Source organism: Lagopus leucura, unplaced genomic scaffold (assembly GCF_019238085.1).
Source record: "Lagopus leucura isolate 7727_CA_CO unplaced genomic scaffold, USGS_WTPT01 Super-Scaffold_100002, whole genome shotgun sequence".
Lineage (NCBI taxonomy): Eukaryota > Metazoa > Chordata > Aves > Galliformes > Phasianidae > Lagopus > Lagopus leucura.
The window spans coordinates 12,189,811-12,207,726 of NW_024962263.1; the positions used below are offsets into that span (position 1 = coordinate 12,189,811).

At 40.4% G+C, this 17,916-nt stretch overlaps 1 long non-coding RNA gene across 2 annotated transcripts in view; it reads right to left on the minus strand.

The window, feature by feature from the left end:
• LOC122179299 overlaps nucleotides 1-17,916 on the minus strand; it is a 47,736-nt gene that overhangs the window by 16,834 nt on the left and 12,986 nt on the right. For both annotated transcript variants that reach the window (XR_006178634.1, XR_006178633.1), the window contains exons 3-4: nucleotides 16,044-16,214; nucleotides 2,160-2,241 (exon numbers count right to left, since the gene is read on the minus strand). This is a non-coding gene — a long non-coding RNA (uncharacterized LOC122179299). The remainder of the gene's footprint in view (nucleotides 1-2,159; nucleotides 2,242-16,043; nucleotides 16,215-17,916) is intronic.

The window sequence follows — 17,916 nt, forward strand, 5'->3', positions numbered from 1 at the left end:
CTCAATGCTTATCTTCTGAGACAGCTTTTGAAAAAGTACTGGTGCTTACATGGTTCTGTTATGTTTTTGATGTTACACTGCCTTAAAAACTGGAACCAAGGGGAACTTCTTCCCACGCAACTACACTTTAAAAAAAAAGTACCAGAAAGAGTGGAACATAGCTGTTGTTCTTTGCCACAAAATGTCAGCTTCATCAGCACACACCATCAAATCACTTTATTATAGTTCTGTGGTGTGGGAGTGTTGTTTGTCATTTTGTCATTGTTTCATTGCAAAGCATTTTCCCTCAAGCCCTATTTTCACCATCTGTGGTTTCTGCAAATTCTGGAGTATTCAGTGTAGGATTTTGTATTCGTACCAAGATTGAAATGAAAGTGAGTAATACTATTTGTTTTGCATTGCTGCATCCCAAACACTTTCAGACGTCTCATGTAATGATAGGAACTTCTTAAAGGCAATACAGGTTACTTCCCAAAGATTTATAATGTTTTCAATGCATTAAAAATTATTTATTTCAATGTTTTCAGTTTTAAATTTTTTGTTGAAGTATGCTTGGCTTAGGTCTTTGAGAATAGTGACTTTTGGGTAGCTAGCCAGACAACATAATAAGCACCAGTTTTGAAGGTCAAATCACTTGGAGGACACAAAAATTCAGTACTCATTGCCCTCTATGGTACACTTACAGTGCATAATCTAAATAAAAAACCTTTGTAAATCTGGATTGTTTCCTTAGACCCTTAACAGATTTAAATATATCATATTTGTATAATATGATCTGCCTAAGTACAAAGACCTATACCTCACAATCAGATAGAATCTCACTGTCAGAATGGGAGGAATCCTCTTGCTGTTAAAGTCAATTTTAAAAATTCCCACTGGTGTTGGTGGTGCAAATTTATATCACCAAGCACTCTTTAGAGTCACCTGAAACAGCTCACTTGTGCTATTGGGAATGACACCATTTATGGGAATAGTCCAAAGACTCCTACGCAAAATGTCATGGCTTAGGAATGAAAGTTCAATAAATTGAGCTCAACTAGGGAGCTGGGTCCAGGAATTTGGGCGCCCAATAAAGCCAGTCCTGGATTAAAAAAAAAAAAAAAGAAAAGAAAAGAAAAATAATTTAAATAAATGGATCCTGCTTCAGCTAGGTGTGCAGACTGTATAAATCTGTGGGCTGTGTCTTCTGGATATCTGTATTTCTTGCCCCTGACAGTACAGGCTCAGGAAGCCAAATACAGAATGCTGGCCTTCCACTTCTGGATCTGTCAGTCTAGTCTTATGCACCAGTGCTGCATGTTGATATCAACTTCTACACATTTTTTAAAGTGCGCAGAAAGAAGACAGTTTCCTAATAGCTTATTTTGAAAAGAAAGAAAACAGATGTGTCACCCAATTCCTGACAAGCTGAAGTTTTGTTCAGCAACTCTCTATTGAATTGACAATGCTCTACAACTATAATTCCTCACAGCATAAAATACAGCATACACAGACTCTCCTCTGTCTGCACTTCTCAAACAAAACCACAGGGACATAAATCCTGCTCTCTGGAGGCTGGATAACAGCTACTGGACTCTGGGCTCCTTTGAGAGCCTGGCATAACACAGGCAGTACATGCATGCTCATATATGCATGCACACACGTGAAACATGAAAGCACCTCAACTTTCATTGATTGTTTCCACTTTCTTTTTTGCCTACCGGGTTGCATTTTCTATGCTTGCTTTTTACTTTCTCTATAGTAGAAAGGGTAGACAAAGCACACAGTACAATGGCGAATGATGCAGAGTAGTGTGTAAAGTAACAAAGTTACATTTCAGTATATAGGACTGATGTGTCACATCTTAGGTAGCTTCCCAAAAATAGCTCAGTGGGCTATGAACCATCACAAGATAATGGAAAAAAATTACACAGCAACTTGTAATGCCAGCAAAACTGAAAGCATGTCATCAGTGTATACTTAGTAGTTATTTATAAAATCTGGGAATTTCCACTTTCCTTATTTCATAACAGATCTGTCTCTCTGAATACCTCACGACTGAATGTTGAGCACCACAACTTGCTGAGGAGTATTTACTGAAAGCAAGCTTGATCCCAGCCTGCCACTGCTCACAGGTGACTGCAAACTTGGCGCATGACATGTCTCCAAGAGAAGCGTACCTGAGGAGCTCTGCCACAGGCTGTGATCCCCTCGTCCACAGATGCATGGGTCCTTTTCAACTTCCCTTCCAGTTCCAGCCTGCTGGTAGATGAAGCAAAAATTGCTCTGATGAACGGTCAATTGAAATTTCCCCCAGTCGTTGGTCAGTACATTTAAAGAATTACTACAGTAATTATATTTTATGAGTATGAGTCATTTTTCTGTTTTTAAAAAAGTACTTCACTTTACCCATCTCTTTTAGTACATTTCCATTTGGTGTGGTTTGGCTGCATGGAGAAATGTGGCAGCTGGTTACTTGAAAATATTTAACAAAGCGCCAGATTCCTCAGCTCTGGCATACCTGTGGACCACATATATGGACATAATTGCAAACATCTGTCCATCCACCCATGTAACAGCGAAGAAGAGTCATTTAAGAAAAAGAAGGCTCAAATAGTCAGCTTTGAGGGTGAGGAACTGCAGAACTGCCTGTTTGTATGTTATTTATTCATATTACATTACCAGCTAATGGCCTTCAGAGACAAAATCCTCTGTCATTTTCACAGGAGGGCCATGGCAATGATATGTATTGTAGTAATGAATGTAGAAATGAATTGTAGTACCACAATATATACTCACTAAACCAAACTGTGACAGGTTACAACAAAAGCATAAACACTTAAAGAGCCTTATTAACAAACTAAGGACTTTCTATGGCATGAGTGAAATCAATAAGAGGTAAAGACAAAAAGCCTTGGGTTTGCTCCAAAAAACATGTATCTCAAAGATATGTCAAGAATCACAGTATCTATAACCCTAAGCAGAAAACCATGGATATCAGGAAGAATTTATTCTCAGAAAGACTGGTAAGGCATTCAAATAGGCAGCCCAGGGAGGTGCAGAATCACTGTCATTGGAATCACAGAATCATTAAGGTTGGAAAAGACCTCAAAGATCACCCAGTCCAACTGTCCACCTACAACCCAGGAACATGTGGATGTGGCACATGAGAGACATGGCAAGTGGGCATGGTGGAGATAGGCTGATGGTTGCACTTGATGATCTTAGAGGTCTTTTCCAACCTTAATGGTTCTATGGTTCTATGGTTCATTGTACCATGGAGATACTTGCATGAAGAAAAATGCAGCTAAAACTATCTGAAATTATTCAATTGTTTTAGCAGTCAAAACTGAGACTCCAGTCTCCAAACCACCCAGTCCCCATGCAGAGGATGGTGTACCACTGATGAGTCCTGGCCAGTCCTGGACTGATTTAACTTTTATCCAAGGTCATGCTGACCCAGGCATCTTGACATCAGTGGGGGCCATTCAGCCATGACGAGAGTCAGATCAGTGTTTTTTTTTACCTTCCAAAACTGGTTATATTTATTAGCCTTATTAAAATTCCCTTTAGGAAACCAGTTTTTCACATTACCTTGAATGATGTAAAGGCCTGGGCTAAAATCCTTTGAGCTTTAAGATGCTCAGAATCTGGATCCACAGTAACATTTGATATATTATACTCTCAACACTTGCATTCATTGGCTGTCAAATTGAAATCACCTCTCTCCTCTAGCCCACCTTCTCCCCTCCGCCAGTTATTCACACAGGGAATGGAGGATTGTTGAGCTCTGAAAGGCCTTCAAGAACTGGTAGACAACTGGTAGAGTCAGTCCCATCACTCCTTGAGCCATGTGAATGGAATATTCAAAAGTGAGAGGATTCTGGAGAGATGATATGCTCAAATTTGAGCAGGGAGGAGACAGTACTGCCTCCTCCAGTCTCTTAGTTCTGGTTCTGTAAACAAGACGTGGAAAGGGTAACAGTACAGCCTCAAGGCTGCTCTGAACCTCATCTGGATTGTGTTAGTGTATAAGGAGAGCCTGAGGCACTTTCTGTCATTGGAGCAAAAGTCCTCCTTGCTCAGTTAATTTTATACATGCTGTATATATATAAACTTCATAAATACTGAGAAGATGTTGCTCATATTTATTTCTTTTGGTGGAAGACTTTTCCCTTTCCAGAGTGCTGCCCTATGGATCTGACAGACAAGAGCTGACTTTGGTGCTTCTGAGACAATTCAAGACCGCACAAAGTCCAGCTGCCCCAGGACTTCTGCCCCTGCCAAGGAGACAGCAGAGTGGAGCACTCCAGTCACATCACAGCAAGGATATTCAAGCCCCTTCATAGTGAGACTTCATCCATATGCAAATATTTTAAAGTTAAAACTGAGTGCTCAGTTTACTACATATGCAACTAATCCACAATGAATTGCTAAGCTAAAGACTTTTTTTTTCCTGCCCACTTATTTTCTTCTTGTTAGACTCCAGGTTCTCCCAAAAGGAAAGGGACATCTGTCTGAAGAAATTTAGCCTGGCAGAGAAGAGGTTGAGCACATGGCTTTCCTTGCTGTACCTCAGGCTCTGTAGAAAACCATGCAGGTGAAAAAAGATCTGCAAGCACAGCATTACAAGAAGCAGAACACACAGTCGCAGCTTGAACAAAAGTTAAACTGAGAATGTGGTACGGTGTTTGCTCGGACTGATAATTTCTGACTGGTGAAGATCTGAACACTTCAAATGGATTTCACGTGCTGTTCCGATGTACCTCACAGTGATTTACAACTGATACTATACTGTGATACTATTCCTGACTGTACAGCTCCACAAGCGCATAATATATAAAATCTGCACCATCTTAAAAGGCAAGTTGAAAATCAGCTCTAAGCATTTATTTTGTGGCCCAACTTCCAGCCTTTTTTTTTTCCCCAAAGCCAAAATGCTGTCTCCCATCATAAATGCTACACATAAATACTGTATAATGGGAACAAGGTGTCAGCTGGAGGCTTGCAGGCTCTACCTAGCTCTTGATATTTTTTTCCTATTTCTTGACTTATTGCAGTTGTATTATCTTTAGTCTAACTGAAATGTAATTTTCCAAACAGATGCAGTGAGACCTAGATCTATATCAGACAAAGCATAACATCAGAGAGAGGGCACAAAAGCCAGGCACAGTTTGCTTCCAATCTGACAGCTTGTTTCTTTGTATAACTGAGCTTCCAGAATTGTCATTTCACTTTGCATAGAATGGCAAGACAGACATCACTGTCTGACTCATGGAGATGTGTTGTAAGAACTTCAGTAGAGAAATATTTGTACTTCTGGATAATAATGATACCTCTAGCAAGAATCATGCCCTGAGCATGGACTGGAGATATTCTTTTAGTCCCTCAGCATTGTTCCATTTATCTCAGATGCTTGCAGTTAATGAAGCAATGAAATCACTATCAACAATATGATGTCAACCATGGCTTAATTGTTAGTAACCATTTCATTAATAGATAGGGAGCAGAGAATTAACTGTAAACTCGGACATCCAGCTATTGTCTAAAGTCTGAGGGTTGGTGCCAATCCTCCTAGCATGTGTTGCTGTCTGGAAATTAACCTATAAAGTTACAGCATGAGAAAATATCCAAGCATGAAAGTGTATATACAGTTAGTAGCTCCTAAGGGTTTCACTGCAGGTGCAGTATAAGGAAAGCATCTCACCACATAGAACAGTGAAATCCAAATAGCTACTGAAAAGTCATTGAAGGATAGTTCTATGGTGGTGTCAGCACAGGACATGGATACCATTTTCAGAATTACAAAGGACAGAGCTTGGCCATCTTTCATCCAACAAGATTGCTAAACAGCCTTCCTTTAAACCAGTAGACAAATACACAATATGACATGGAAAAACCACTATTAGATACTTCTTTCTGACTACAGGTGTGCAGCTTGTGAACTAAAAAAAGTAGAACAGAAGGAATTGTCTCATGCTAAACCTGTTTATTGTACAGTGCATCCCTGTGCACTCAGGGTTTGTTAGGGTTAAGATAGCCAGTTCAAGTTTCTCTCAAGAGATAGGTGGTCAAGACGGACAGGGCTACCAAAGCATAGTCATCTGGCACAAGAAGCACCCAGGAGAGAGGCATCTGCAACAGGAGGGTGTGTGTGTGTGTTTCCTGGTGAGCTGTCTCGTTGCATGATGGTGTTTTGGGCTCAATTTTGGATGTATGGTGAAAGAGGTCTCCAATAGATGCCTTGGGAGAAAGACCACTCCGGAGCAGGGACAAACTGGTTCCTCTCAAGTGTAGCTCATTCCTTGACTGTCTTAGGGGAACTCTCTGAAAGAATTTCCAATGAATTATGTGAGATCAGCCTGGGTTTACTGTTTGTTCTTTGGATCTATTATACTTATCTGAGTAAAAGCTAAATGCTTCTCTCCATAATTTTTTGCTCCCTTTATTTCACGCTTGAGCTTGTTCATCTGCTAGTGCTGTTGTCACTTACTCAGATGTTTAGTCACTCAGGAAATAAGGTATATAAAGGAGCAGGATAACAAATCTTACAAAATTGTGAAAACAACAGAAGAGTAGCTTTGCTGGCATCAAAGTTGATGTTAAATTTTTTTGATAGGCATTAGGATTGAGAAGCCTCCAGGTGACTTAGTCCGGTCCTTTGCTATGATATCATACATTTGCTTTTTGCCATCTCTCCAGCTCATTTAAGCAGCCTAAATGCCTGGGAAGGGTGTTTTCCTGTTATTCCAATATTTGACTGTGTAGACTGTTAGAAATCTGATTTCCAGCCGGAATTCATGGATGTTATATCCATATCATTCCCACAGTCTCTTGTAGAAAATCGCTTCAGCCTGTACTAACCGATGTATGCAAAGAAGCAACGTAACTGCTTCTAGTACATCAGTTACTGAGGTTAATGAATTAAATTCATTTGGGCTGTGTGGCCTCTAGAGAGCAGAGCCACACCATGCCACCGCTAGCTGGAGCCCTGGGAGAAACAAAGCTGCATTTTGCTTTGCAATTCAGTCTAGCTATTCCATCTGCCTTTTGATGTAACTGCAAGCTTTCGTTCCTCATACTGGGTCACTCAGAGAATTTACACTGCATTTTCTGTGTCTACAATCCTTTTGAAGTCAGTTCTCTATCTCCTTGTCCATTTTGCAACTGTGTGTCATCTTAAACACCTCTTCTTTGCACACAGCTCATTGGGACCGTATACTGCACTACAGATGAAGCCTTGAATTGTCTTATACGTGTCACAGAAACATTTCACTTATTGCATCCCTAGATCATGATCACATCCAGCCTAGAGATCACAGTCATTCTACAATTAACTGGTACAGTCGGGTATACCATCTTCTCCTCCATTGTTTCCAGATGTGTTTCTCAAACAGAAATTCTTGTTACTCATTCTGAAGGGCTGGATTTTGCACTTTGTGCTATTCGCTTTCATTCCATTTCCATTACTTCTGTCCTCAGGGTCATCCAATTCTCTCTGCATGGTATTCTAGTCCTCCTCTGAATTGTCAGGGCCTTCCAACTTTGTGTCATCAACACATTTCATAAGCCCACTCCTACTTTTTGAGCCAAAACCAGCCCTTGACGAACTCCATTAATAGCCTGTCTCCAGCTCAATACTTCCTCTCTCGACACAGTCTGCTGTCATCTCTGCTTTAACCAGTTTTCTACCCATCTTACAGTTTTTCTACTAATCCTCCTTTTCCTTAGCTAAGCAGACACTTTCTCACATGGCACCAAACCAACTGTTTTACTGAAATTGGGAACACTGTATTTCCTTTGTCTAGAGAAAACAGTCGTGTTAGAGAAAGATATTACATTAGTCTGGCATGATCAGACTATGACCAAACCAGTCTGAAAACGACATTTTCCATTTTTCTGCTTATCTTTATTCTTTCCTGCAACATTTGTTTTACAGACTTGCAGGTTGTTGCAAAGTAAATGACCTCTAAATATCCACAGCACCTTCTCACTTTTTATCCCATTTTGAGAGATGGATATGTTTTCTGTTCTTCAGTCATCTTCTCTGTCTTAAGTGTCCAGGAGGGGCGTTTTGGTGATTTCGTGTTCTGCTTCCTCAGTATTTCTGAGGTGGAGATTAACCTGCTCCCTTCAATACAAGCTTGATGTAGTGTATGTGAGTTCTGCCTCTGTCACCATAGGAGTGATTCCCTCTAGCCATATCATCTCTCTCTCCATTATCAATGACTTTGTGAATAAAGAAAAAAAGGCATAGTATGTCAGACTTAGGAAAAATAATAATTAATCTCCAACCCAAACTACTGCATGGCAGTTCCTTCTTTTCTTTTGTGTTCAATTCCTATTTAGATAGCTGATTTTTTTTTTTTTTTTTTTTTCTTCTTTTTTTTTTTTTGGTATTAGTTTTATTTCCTTTTTAAGGTCTAGCACAGCTTGGCTTTTGGCAATTCTTACTTTATTTCTGCCCTTTGACCTCCAGACTGCTGCTTTCTTGTCTGATTAGTCTTTATTCTCATTCCTTTTAGGCTCTCTGTTATTATCCATTTGATTTTTAAGGTGGATTTTAATTCAGTTCCTTCCTACAAGGTCCCCTCCTACTTGTACCCTTACTTAGGAAACAAGTCACTGATATTTTCTGGACCTCTGACTCAAAGGAGTTTCAGTTTTAAGTAGTTGTTGCTTTTCAGCCAATAGCAAAAAGTGAACACTTTTCTGAGGTACATCTTCAGATTTTTCATGAATCTACCATTATGATCCCCCACCTTATTTTATTCCTGACTTTTCCTGATCAGTGTGGAACTCAAAATACTAAAAAACTTACAAGTGCTCTTATAAGGATTCTTCTCTGTGACTGTATAGAATGCCACAAATAGCAAAAATTGTCATATCATGATTTTATAAAACCTGTTTTTCTTTTTGGTCTGCATACGTATATGTTCACATATTTATTTATACATACATACTGAGATAATGCATGTTAAAAAAAGACCAAAAATGATCTATCAACCTTAATTATTTTAATGACCTTAACAGCACCAAAGTGTGGTAATAGATCTTAGCAAATCACTCTGCCAATAAAAAAACTGAAAGGAAATTGTCCCTACCTATCACAGCTCTCTCTCACAACCACACTAGAGAATAAGACCATACTTTACAAATACCAATGGCACACACAATACATTCTCATAATAGTTAGCTTCTACTCTGCCAGAAAGTGATTTAAATTGTTATTTATTCTCCTTGATTTGCTGCTACTTAGAAATTGGACTGAGTTGCTACTCATTATTGGACAGCACTGATCATGAACGTGCCTCAGAACTTAACAAGGTCACTGTAATAAGTGATAACTAACGACAGCAACAAGCATGGTTAATTTTAGTCTTTGCTGTTTATGTCTTAACCTCATCCAAATTAGAGCTATGGAGAAGATCTGAATGTTCTGCTTCTGAAGAGAACTTGCACAGGCTGGAAAACAGCATGCCAAGGCCCTAAGAAATGTGTGACATTTTAAATAGACTTTTTTAGGTAGTATAGAAATGTCTGAGGTGAAACACTAAGCCTTGTCATACAGGGCTAAAGCCTGCCTCTCCTCACCCAGTAGGAGTGAGGGATGGGGAGAAAACCTTTAGCACAGCTGATATCAGGACAGGGCAGAGCTGCATTTCTGGTGCTCACAAGAGTGCATGGGCTACACCCTTTGAGAAAGGAAGGAGAAATATCATGCTGCTTCCTTCCAGGCACACAGTCCAGCTGAACTGCTCAAGTCTTTTCCAAGGACCATCCTCAGGGGACTCCTCGAACACCTCCTGCCTCTGCAGCATCAAACCCAAATCAGCCTGCATGCCACGGCATGGAACAGGAGGTCTGGGACAGCATTGTGCACACAGTGAGACATCTACCCTCAGCTAACCTGTGCACTGACCTTAATCATTGCTTTGGAAGACTGTTATGAGTCACCAGATTATGTGTTCTAGATTCCTATCAATAACTGCTTTATAGCACCCGTATCATCATGACCATACTACAGCACAAAATTGCCTCTTAGTTAGGAAAAGCATTATCTGAAAGGACGCAAAACAGGGTTTACTAAGTATGGATACTCACTATAGTGAGTGCTTCTCCAGTCAACTTTTAAAAGCACAAACAGAAGTTCAGCTCTTGAGCCTATAAAAACATTGATTTCCTAAACCTCCTGCTTTCCTAACTCCTGAATGTGGGCTTTTTTTCCCTTCTCTGCATGTGGAAGAACAAACACTCTAGACAATACACTACATTTTTGCCCTATTATTATACAGAAATCCTTTTTCTATTAAATTGCACTGACAACATTAAAAAAAAACTCAAAACCTTGAAGCTCTGATCCCAGCAGGTATATAATCTTCAGAGAGGCTGCTGCCTTAGATCATTGTATAGAAAAGTGCTCTTGAGTGTGTGTTTTTTGTCTCTCCCTCTCGACTATATGGGGAACAAGTATAGACAGATGCCAAAGTTAGGATACTAAAAATATTTACAAATGTGTCCACCACCCACTGAAATTAACGAGAGAAACTTGAGTGCCTCCCTGGTTAGAGAGAAATTAAGCATGCTTGTAATTTAAGCATTTTAATTTGCATCTATGTTATGAAAAGTTTATGTTGATTCTGCTCCCAGGCAACCTCCTACAAAAACGCAAGCTAACTGCTATGACTGAGTCCTGGGATAATGGTTTGGACTCAGGAAGTCAGTTTTCTGGTAAAGGAAAACATCAGAGCCTGTACAGTTTGAAACTCCCTGCATGCACTCAGCCAACCTGCACGTCACAGATGTTTTCTGTCTATGGAAAGCCAGCACTAAGCTGCCACCCAGTGTGGATGGCAGCGAGCGGCTCAGAGACAGGTGCCTCTTACAGCTGATGCACCTGAAGCAGAACTGTGTCCATTTTGTGTGGCAAGGGGTCAGTTCATGCAATGATGCGTTCTCTCTGAAGTGATGTCTGTAAGCTGTGCAAGAAAATCTGACCATTATGCGTCTATCCGTATTTCTGATTTTATTCCTCCTAGCTTTTGATCACTCTCAAAGTCTGTTGGCTTCTAAACACAGCCAATGTAATTCCTTTAAATTTTAGGAAACATGTTAGAAGAAAGCAACAACTGCCAAATATTTCTGATTTGTCAAGGATCATCCTAAATCTGTGCTGTGAACAGAAGCACCGTTGTTTTTATCCAGAGCATTACGTTGGCAGAACCAGGAGGTGCAGACATACAGTACATACTCAACCCTCAGCCTTCTTCCAGGTGCCTCCAATGCTCAAAAGGTTTTACCATCCATTTTTTCTCACCTAAAGGGTGGAATAAATTTTGCCTCTCATCTGGCTTTAATTTCAGGCAGCGTTAGGACAAGCAGAATCTCCAGTAGTACAGTGAGGAATTGGCTAGAAATATCCCTGCTATGGCCAGGACATTACCTTCCCAGAGATGGGTTTGCCACAGCACAGTCGTCGTGCACAGCTTATGCAAAGCACTCTCTGAAATATGGAAACATCCAGCATTTTTGCGTGGCAGCCAAAATAAGCCTTCAGTCCTGCCACTTTGCTGGGACCCACCCTGTGCAACCGACGGAAGGCTCTAGCTCAAGTCATGGAATGAGGCCACAGAGGCCAAATGCTGCTCTGAGATGCACCCACATGACTCTACTAGAACAACTCATCTGAACAGGTGTGAGCCTAAGAAGGATCAAAACCCAGTGTCAAAACGGCATTTTAAACCCACTGCATTATTTTATCCCAGATTTCCATTTTGCGGCCTCATTTTGTGAGATACAGAGACACTTCTGATCAGGTTAGTCAGAGCATGAAGCTCAGTGCATGGGGACTTCAGAAAGGATCTCATACTCCTGGGCCCTGAGGCTGGCTGGAAAATTCCTCGGGGAGAGCTTTGCAAATGCTCAGCGTTCAGCTTAGGTGCCAGAGTTTTACAGAGTGCTCATTATAAATCTTGTGGAAAATCTGACAGCATTGAGAAATGTCTGAAACGGAGCAGATCTTTTCTAGAAGCTGAATTTTAGGTATACCACGAGCTGCTCTATTTTTAAGTCTCTATTTTAGGATACTGGATTTTTATTAGTGAGTTGGTAGCCAATTAACAGTTAAAAAACCCCTACCAACAGATATCCCTCCACCCTTCCGGCTAAATTATCATCTGAGAGAGAGAAACAGCACCAAGCTATTTTCCTTCATATGACATGTCAAGTGGACAGCATCTTGCAAGCCAAAGACATAAACACTAACTCACCCACGTAATTTTATTAGACTAAAATAAAACCATATGATGTTTCTGTATCAATGCCTGAAAAATCAGTTCACTAGATTCCGGCAATGTAAAGCGTCCCTAACACTTTTGTTCAAACACACATATATTTAAGGCCCAATGAAAAATGGGGAAAGTTCTTTTCAAAGAATAGCTGGAAAACAGTTCCCCCAGAACAGAAGTTACCTCAGCTGTTTGCCATTACTGCCACTGACAGTAACTCAGAATATGTTCACAATGCATTGTACACAATAAACTTCATTTTATAGGTGCTATTCAACAGCCAGTGAAGTAAATGAAAAGACTTAGAGTAAGTTCAGTGGATTTTGGAGCTGTCACTGTGCTTCACACCTCCTGTTACAGTCACACATTCAAAAACACTACCAACATCATGTATCACACACTAAGTTAGAAATGGTGCTACCTAGCTTTAGGAATAACCATACAGACAAGGTAACATCTATCCAGAAGACAATTGCTTCCATCTGTTTGAAAGAATGACACTGCTTAGTTATAGTTACATACTTTCATAGGAAAAATAGCAGCAGAAATACATGAGTTCTGGCTTCAGTGCTATTTCTTTAAACTACTGTTATTCAGCAGAGTTTGATTTTTCCAGGCAACGAAGCAAAATATAAATTACCTACAAGACCTGCTGTCCGAACTAGCATATTTGAAAATAGAATGTAGTGATTTATGCAGTATCTTGTCATCGAGGAATCTCAAAATATTTTACAAATGAGAATGACCCCAAAGTATCCTCTGCTGTTATCTCCATTCCATGGAGCATGCAGAGCTTTCTCTGCTAAGCAACTTGCCACATCTGATGAGCAGAGCCAGGAGCAGGGGCCCCAGTGGTGTTGTCTTAGTGACATTTCCTTCCATTGCTTATTGCTCTCAGCAGGATCTGTTAATGCTTGTAGCCACGTAGAGTGAGATGAGCAGGTAACATTTCTTACTACAGACTCTATCTAGTACAGTTAGAAACAGCTGCTTGAGACTGGCAGCCCAAATTGAGCCCTTCAGCACCCAAGTTTAGAAAAAGCCTTGTAACTCTCAGGTGTTATATCACAGAATCATAGAGACATAGAACAGCTTGGGTTGGAAGTGACTTTAAAGATCATCAAGCTCCAATTCACCTGCTGTGGGCAGGGTTTCCAGCCACTAGGTCATGTTTCCCAGGGCCCCATCCAGCCTGGCCTTGAACACCTCCAGGGTAGATGAGGAACTGGAGAGCAGCAATTCACACCACTGTCACAAAAAGACAGTGAAGGCAGGGTAGGATTTCACACTGTAAGTCTTGACATCGCAGCAACAGGTTGGAATAAGAGAGGCTTGCAGCACACAAGCACATAGGTATGGAAGCTGAACTCCTCACCTCTGATGATCAGATAGTCGTAGGATCTGTTGTCTGTTCAACAGCATCCAACAACTCTCTTAAGCTCTGCTTTTGGCAAACCACCTGATTCTCATTCTTCACCCAACCAGCACATGCACATACATACACACACACACACACTCAGGCATCTTGTTGCTTGTCTTTGTCACTAACTTTCCCAAGAGCATGAATCTAGCATGGAGATGCCAGTCCTTATTAGGTTCATCAACTGCAGTGAATACTTTCTTTTCACTGCCTCTCTACAACTTCCAGTCCTCTGAATCTAGGAACTGTTGACTGTACCTCATCTCAGCCATAACAGCACGCTGCCTGCATGAGCAATTGACCAGCATTGTCCCTTGAAGGACAAGAAGTAGAGAGGATTGTCGAATCATAGCATATGCCAAGTTGGAAGCAACCCATAACGATCACTGAGTCCAACTCCTGGCTTTTCCTAATATCCAAGCTGGATAAGAGAAGTCTGCTGCCCTCCCACAACCTCATGTGGCCATGCCATCAAGCACCAAAGCAATGTGTTTTTTTTTGTTTTGTGGAAGGTCTATTCCCAGCTCTCTCTATTTAGTGCTTGTGGTTTTTATTTAGAAGATGACTGGGATTGCTGTATACTGATTTCCCTGTAATTTGCAATTAGGGAAAGGCTAGTGTGTAGATCACCTCCACATATAACTTAGCAACAGCTCTGAGAACATCTCTGTGCCTCTGTTTTTACTACAGATTCTCAGATACCACTGGCCTCCACACAAAATGAGTGATGTGATGTTTTAAGTTTGTAGGAGAAAAGTATCAGACGTGTAGTTTCAAAACATATCTGAGACAAAAAAAAAAAGAGAAGTTGAAGATTCAGGAAAATTTATGGGCTATAAAATCAAACAAATCTGGATGTTTTCTGAGCGAAGGAGATACAAGACAGATGATACTGAAAAGAAACAAGTATCTAGGATTTTCATTCATAATAAAGTTTTCAGTAATACAATGACAGCCAAAAGAAACCAACTCAGTTTTTTTCACTGCAATTATTTTAAATAAAATACGTCATTTTTCTCAGCCTGATGTTTGGCACTAAGATAGAATTGTACTTGAAATGAAGCAATAAAACACAATTAGCCATTTTATGTAGCAGTGGTAGTTTCAAATCCATTCTGAGCTAATAAAAAATTGTAGCATTTTTGAATCAACAGTAAATCACAGATTAAGATGCCTACCAGGAACAAATACCAGTTCTACATTTTAACAAGTAACATTTGGTATTGTAGCCTCTCTGCCTGTTCTTTGTTCTCCTTATGCCTTTATTCCATCAAAAGAGTTGATTTATGCCACCATAGTCAAGACTTCATTACCTGCTATTTAACCCAGTGAAAGTAAACCCTGTCTTGAGCAATCTGGAATACGTGAAAAATCAGAAGTTTTATTTTTGATCTTTTTCTTTTGGATATTGAACAGAAACGCCTTTTATTTTCCCTCACAAGCAACTACCTTGATTTTTTTTTTTTTTTTCCTTCAGCAACAAGGAATGGAAGATTAAAGAAACGGGATATGGTTTATAAAACCTTTTTCCACAGGCGTGCCCTATATGACAGACTGTGTCCCTGGAACACCTTGGCTCAAATGTAGTAGCTGTGGGTGTGGTGATTATTTCCTGGCACAAGGAGGGATTTCAGGAAAGCACTGACTCTGCCTTCTCCACCCAGGCAGGTTCCTGACCTCTACTTACAAGCGACAAGAGCTCTCGTGTGCATAAATCGTACAGGATCCTTAAGGCAAAACCACTCACAGTGTTTGCATTGTGGGTCTGTTCCCTTGAAAATATAAATGTATGTACAGCGTGCCTGAGGGCACCCAGTTCTGAATTATAGAGTGCCTTGTGAGCAGTTGTGGCATTTGGTTTAAAGATACTCCCCATGCCTCCCTCTCCACTTCCCACTTCTTATTTTAAATTCAGCTTTTCAAAAGCTTGTTACCGAAAATACTCTGATAGATTCGTGGTGGTGCTGACTAGCAAAAGCTTTGCAAAAGCGAGTGAAAGATCACTTCATAGACTTCAGCTTCTTCCTGGAATTGCTGTTTTTTTCCTTTCACTTTTTTCTTTCTTGGAAGATATATTTTTAAAAGAAAAAAAGCGTGTATGAATTTACTGCTATGCGGGGCTGTTAGATGGGTAGCCACAGAGATCAAAGTGTTTTCTCTACTAAATAAGCATGGCATGGAAAGTGCCAATTCTCTCTTTTCTAAGTCTGTTCTGAGGATGTACATTTGTGGGTGAGACCTTGCACAACCATGTCTGAAGAGAGCTCGAGCTAGAGAAAGTCATGTTGAACAGGTATTATGGACACAGGAGCTCTGTGTCCAGATCAGGCTTATAGGTGATAATGGCCCAATTTTACCTCCATTCTTTTTCACACATTATCTGGCTTCTCCTGCGGGAGCTTCTCAGGGCAACTGTGACAGTAGTGAGAAGATCATCATCACTGGGCCAGCAACCTGAATTTTGTAGATTGGCAGCAGTAAGACCAGGAAGCCTACAGCATCATATGTAGACTTCTCGCTTTCTTTTTCTAAAAAAGAAAAACAGAACAGCAAATGTGATCAATACCTAACACCAAGACATTGTGTCTGGTCAGCAAATGACCCTTCTCTTTCCTCTGAAGATCAAAGTATTAGGATTAAATTCAGTAAGGAGAATATGATGGGGAAGATGAGTCAAGAAGCAAGAGGAGCATAAACTGAAAATGAATAGATAGAGTTTTAAGCACACATTAGAGCAAACCTGCACAACAGGTACAGCCTCTATTGTCTACATATAACTGATGAGTCATGGATTGACTTGAGGCAGTGGTACCATTGCTAAGAGTTCTGCAGTCTTAGGAGGAGCCTTTGAGACATCTTTGCCAGGAAGAGGGTGGCCAGAGTCAACAGAGGGGATTCATCCAGTGATAAAGCAGTCATCTAGCAAGCCTAGTCTTTGGAAGCCTCAAAGTTTAATTGTGCTTGACCAGAGCCTGACGTTTGTTTAACCAAGTTATAGAAAAGGAAAGTCCTGGAAAGATCAGGACAGATATATCTGGATCTCAGAAAAGGAGGTTAGGGGAAATGAAGAGGAGAATGATGAACAGAAATGAGCTATGCTCTGTACACAATACTCTTTCCCAAGGATGGGCTGAAACCCAAGATTCTGGTCGTTCCTCTGCTTTTCAGGAAATAGAAGTTTTTCTTCTGTGTTTCACTGATGTTTGATTCTCCTTGGATGCAGATCTGTGCCTCAGTCCCTGCTATACAACACACTAAGTCGTATCTCTGTTCACTACAACCAGAGCTTACCATTATGCACAGGGAAAATGTACACAGAAATGCCTATTGACTTAAAGAACATTACTGACTTTGAAGCCAACTGCTCAAAAGCAAGGAAGTTGCTGCTCAAACTCACACCCTTCCTTACGTGGATGGACTGTGATAGGACCTTTAACTGCTTCACTGAAAATGGTATTTTCCTTCTTCAGGCACAAGTCATTCAGACACAGTTATTTGGTGGCCCTAAAAAGAATCAGCAGACTTACTTGGCAAACAGCTATCTTATATATTTTTTTCCTCTCTGCACAATGTATCTTCAGGTTTTGGTAACTTCCATGTGATTGAGACATAAACTGACAAATATTTTTTTGGCAGCCTTACCTGCAAGTAGTTTGATCCAATGGGGGCTATGGGGAGAAAGCTCCAGTGTTTACTTCTGGCTCTGAACATTTAAAAGGTGAGATATCTCCAGAATATGTTATTACACTCACTCAATCCAGTCCAGTAACAGTAACCAAACTGTGTTTATAGGTTCTACCTTGTACAAAGAATCCAGCAAGGAAAAAATGAAAATACCTCATTAAAAACTATCTCTGTTAATGCACATACACAATGTTTGATGAAGACTTCTCAAAACTCAATGTGTCAACCTGTAAGTCTCTTCAAAATAAACAGCACAGATCAGGAAGGCATGTTTTCTGGAATGATACATGACAAGGACAGCAGCTCCCAAAAAACTTTGTTTTCTGCAGCCTCAAGAGAACCTGATCTATGAACTCACAGAATTGTAGGGGTTGGAAGGGACCTCTAGAGATCATTGAAACCAACCCCCCTGCCAAAGCAGGTTCCCTACACCAGGTCGCACAGGTAGGTGTCCAGGCAAGACTTGATCATTAAAAGTGACTGGGAATATAAATTAAGCATTTTCACAGCCTATTTTTTTCTTGTTTTTGAAGAATATTTTGAAAA